Source organism: Chlorocebus sabaeus, chromosome X, assembly GCF_047675955.1.
Source record: "Chlorocebus sabaeus isolate Y175 chromosome X, mChlSab1.0.hap1, whole genome shotgun sequence".
Classification (NCBI taxonomy): Eukaryota; Metazoa; Chordata; class Mammalia; order Primates; family Cercopithecidae; genus Chlorocebus; species Chlorocebus sabaeus.
The window spans coordinates 58,430,506-58,435,503 of record NC_132933.1 but is presented as its reverse complement, the minus strand read 5'-3'; the positions used below and the strand labels follow the sequence as shown (position 1 = coordinate 58,435,503).

General features: G+C 38.8%; 1 pseudogene; it reads right to left on the bottom strand.

Annotated features, from left to right (window-relative positions):
* Positions 1-2,191: 2,191 nt before the first annotated feature.
* On the bottom strand, positions 2,192-4,497 carry LOC140710758 (bifunctional phosphoribosylaminoimidazole carboxylase/phosphoribosylaminoimidazole succinocarboxamide synthetase-like; annotated as a pseudogene).
* Between the last annotated feature and the right edge of the window lie 501 nt (positions 4,498-4,998).

The window sequence follows — 4,998 nt, the reverse complement described above, 5'->3', positions numbered from 1 at the left end:
AACAGATAAATACAGTAAATTGTGACGACAACGTAGTGGGGCACTGCTATAAGGATACCAGAAAATGTGAAAACAACTTTGGAACTGGGTAACAGGCAGGGGTTGGAAGAGTTTGGAGGGTGCAGAAGAAGACAAGAAGATGTGGGGAAGTTTGGAACTTCCTAGAGACTTGTTGAATGGCTTTGACCAAAATACTGACAGTGATATGGACAATGAAGTCCAAGCTGAGGTGGTCTCAGAGGGAAGAATGTGTTGGCAGCTAGAATAAAGGTGACTTTTGCTATGCTTTAGCAAAGAGACTGGTGGCATTTTGCCCCTGCCCTAGATATCTGTGGAACTTTGAACTTGAGACAGATGATTTAGGATATCTGGGAGGAAAAACTTCTAAATAGCAATACATTCAAGGGGTCATTTGAGTGCTGTTAAAAGCTTTCAGTTTTATGTATTCACAAAGATATGGTTTGGAATTGGAACTTATGTTTAATAGGGAAGCAGAGCATAAAAATTTGGAAAATTTGCAGCCTGGTGATGTGAAAAAAAGGAAAAAATTTTCTCCAATTTTCTGAGGAGAAACTCAAGCTGGCTGCAGAAATTTGCATAAGTAACAAAAGGTCAAATATTAATTGCCAAAATGATAGGGATAATGTATCCTGGGCATGTCAGAGATCTTCACAGAAGCCCCATCTATCACAGGCCCAGAGGCCTAAGAGGAAAAAATAGTTTTATGGGCCTGGCCCAGGACCTTGATGCTTTGTGCAGTCTTGGTACTTGGTGCCCTGCATCTCAGCCATGGCTAAAAGGGGCCTACATACAGCTCTGGCTGTTTCTTCTATGTGTGTAAGCCTAACGCCTTGGCAGCTTACACATGATATTGGGCCTGTGGGTGCACAGAAGTCAAAAATTGAGGTTTGGGAACCTCCACCTAGATTTCAGAGCATGTATGGAAATTCCTCGATGTCCAGGCAGAAGTTTGCTGCTGAGGTGGAACCCTCATGGAGAACCTCTGGTAAGGCAATGTGGAAGGGGAATGTGGGGTTGGAGTTCCCATACAGTGTCCCAACTGGACCACTGTCCTCCAGACCTCAGAATTGTAAACACACCAAAAGATTGTACCATGCATCTGGAAAAGCTGCAGACTCTCAATGCCAGCCCATGAAAGCTTCCAGGAGGGGCCTGTACCCTGAAAAGCCACAGGGCGAAGCTGCCCAAGGCCTTGGGAGCCCACCTCCTACATCAGAGTGACCTGGATGTGAGACATAAAGTTGAAGGAGATCATTTTGGAACTTGAAGTTTTAATAATTGCCCTACCGGATTTAGGACTTGCATGGGGCTTATAACCCCTTCTGTTTTTGCTAATTACTACTGTTTGGAATGGGTATATTTACCCAATGCCTGTACCCCCATCGTATGTAGGAAGTAACTAACTTTCTTTTCATTTTAAAGGCTCATAGGTGGAAGGGACTTGCCTTGTCTTAGATGAGATCTTGGACTTAAACTTTTGGGTTAGTGCTGGAATGAGTTAAGACTTTGGGGAACTGATGGAAAGACATGATTGTGTTTTAAAATGTGAGAACATGAGATTTGGGAGGAGCCAGGGGCAGAATGATTTGGTTTGGCTGCGTCCACACCAAAGTCTCATCTTAAATTATAATCCTGTAACCCCTATGTGTTGTGGGAGGGACCCAGTGGAATGTAACTGAATTATTGGTGCAGTTACCCTCATGCTGTTCTCGTGAGAATGAGTGAGTTCTCAAAAGATCTGGTGGTTTTATAATAGACTTCTCCCCCTTTTGCTGTACACTTCTCCATTCTGCCATCATGTAAAGAAGACATGTTTGCCTCTCTTTCCACCATGATTGTAAGTTTCCTGAGGCCTCCCCATCCATGTGAAATTATGAGTTAATTAAACCTCTTTCCTTTATAAATTACGCAGTCCCCAGCAGTTCCTGATAGCAGCATGAGAATGGACTAATACAGACACTGTGATAAATGAAATGCCCATATAGAATATTTTCTTTTTTTAGGAATTAGGTGTTCATATTTATTAATATGGATCTAGAGAAGCATTAATTCACTAATACATTTCATTTGTGTTCTCTAATTTAAAATCACCTTTTAATCTTGCTTGACTTTTTTGCAGCTAAATTCAAAATTTATACTTTCTCTATAAGAAATACAGTGAGGTTCTTTCTTATAAATTTCATTCTCTGGTTTTCTTGTGGGCCTGCTTCAAGAGAATTCATGTGTTCAAAATGATTCCTTGCAGTTTTCTCCATGTCTAATGCTTATTTATTCCAAATATCTGAGCAGCAATCTGAGCTGATCCTTCTGGAGAAAATATGGTTGAACAGTCAAGACCACTGGGTAGCTGAAGAGAAGATCACACATCCTGAGTTCTCCATATAGGTTTAAGAAGAACACAACTAATGACTGGACACATAGAGCTGCCATACATTACTGGTCCCAAACCATTTTTTCCACTTGCCACTACCACAAATACAATATAAATGCTATTCCCTTCAAACTCAGCTTTACTCTTCAGAGTTTCATCTGGTCCATTATGTGTGGATGTTACTCAAAGTTCACATGGAATTCCCAAATTTCCATAGGCCTTCCTGATTTTTTTAAAGTGACAATTCTCTCTGCAACCCACTCAATTTTTTTTTACCATTTGGAGCCCTTCAAGATTTACTTCCTTGAGGTCCCAATACAACCATTTGTCTTTCTGTTGACTTCAATCTCCTGATGGCCAGACGTCCCAAAAATCATTATCAATAATACCAGCAAGAAAAACTTATTGGATGGTTACATAAACACCAAATGTAGTCTTCATTCCAACCAGTGTACAGTTCTGGGGCAACCAGGATTTCTCCAGTATTTAAACAGTATTAAAAAAAAAAAAAAAAAAAAAAAAAAAAAAAAAACCTGTATAGTATGATTCATGATATCTACTTCGTTTGGCCTATAGCAAGTCCAGTGAAGCAAAATTTTGCAACAGTTAGCTATTCCTCAGTCAGCTATGGGTCATTATTGGCATCATCCTTGAAAAACATCTCCACTGTGAGAATAAAATAGACCCAATAAAAAATGATAAAGGGGATATCACCAGTGATCCCACAGAAATACAAACTATCATCAGAGAATACTATAAACACCTCTACACAAATAAACTAGAAAATCTAGAAGAAATAGGTAAATTCCTAGACATATACACCCTCCCAAGACTAAGCCAGGAAGAAGTTAAATCCTTAAATAGACCAGTAACAAGTTCTGAAATTGAGGCAGTAATTAACAGCCTACCAACCAAAAAAAGCCCAGGACCAGACAGATTCACTACTGAATTCTACCAGAGGCACAAAGAGGAGCTAGTACCATTCCTTCTGAAACTATTCCAAATAATAGAAAAAGAGAGACTCCTCCCAAACTCATTTTATGAGGCCAGCATCATCCTGATACCAAAAACCTTGCAGAGACACAACAAATAAAGAAAAATTCAAGCCAATATCCCTGATGAACATTGATGTGAAAATCCTCAATAAAATACTGTCAAACCAAATCCAGTGGCACTTCGAAAAGCTTATACACCACCATCAAGTCGGCTTCATCCCTGAGATGCAAGGCTTATGCAACATATACAAAGCAATGAACGTAATCCATCACATAAACAAAGCCAATGACAAAAACCACATAATTATATCAAAAGATCCATAACATTCAACACCCCTTCATACTAAAATTCTCAAGAAACTTGGTATTGATGGAATGTATCTCAAAATAATAAGAGCTATTTATGACAAACCCAAAGTCAATATCATAATGAACAGGCAAAAGCTGGATGCATTCCCTTTAAAAACACCACAAGACAAAGATACCCTCTTTCACCACTCCTATTCAACATAGTATTGGAAGTTCTGACCAGGGCAATCAGGCAAGAGAAAGAAATAAAAGTATTCAAACAGAAAGAGAGGAAGTCAAATTGTCTCTCTTTGCAGATGACATGATTGTATATTTAGAAAACCCCATCGTCTCAGCCCAAAATCTCCTTAAGCTGATAAGCAACTTACAGCCAAGTCTAAGGATACAAGATCAATGTGCAAATATCACAAGCATTCCTATAAACCAATAATATACAAACAGAGAGGCAAATCAGGAGTGAACTCCTATTCATCATTGCTACAAAGACAATAAAATACCAAGGAATGGAACTTACCAGAGATATTAAGGACCTCTTCAAGGGGAACTGCAAACCACTGCTCAAGGAAATAAGAGAGGACACAAAAAAATGGAAAAACTTTCCATGCTCATGGATAGGAAGAATCAATATCATGAAAATCGCCATGCTGCCTAAAATAATTTAAAGATTCAATGCTATCTCCATCAATCTACCATTGACTTTCTTCATAGAATTGGAAAAAACTACTTTAAATTTAATATGGAACTGAAAAAGAGCCCACATAGCCAAGACGTTCCTAAGCAAAAAGAACAAAGCTGGAGGCATCATGCTACCTGACTTCAAACTATACTACAAGGTTACAGTAACCAAAACAGCATGGTACTGATACCAAAACAGATATACAGACCAATGGAACAGAAAGAAAGCCTCAGAAATAATGCCACACATCTACAACCAACTGATCTTTGACAAACCTGACAAAGACAAGCAATGGGGAAAGGATTCCCTATTTAATAAATGGTGTTGTGAAAACTGGCTAGCCATATACAGATAACTGAAACTGGATCCCTTCCTTACACCTTATACAAAAATTAACTCAAGATGGATTAAAGACTTAAATGTAAGACCCAAAATCATAAAAACCCTAGGAGAAAACGTCGACAATACCATTTAGGGCATAGGCGTGGGCAAAAACTCCATGACTAAAACACCAAAAGAAATGGCAACAAAAGCCAAAATTGACAAATGGGATCTAATTTGTCAATTGTTTCTAGCTGCATAAGTTTAAGAAGTAAAAATTATGCTGCGTTTCCAGCTATAATCTG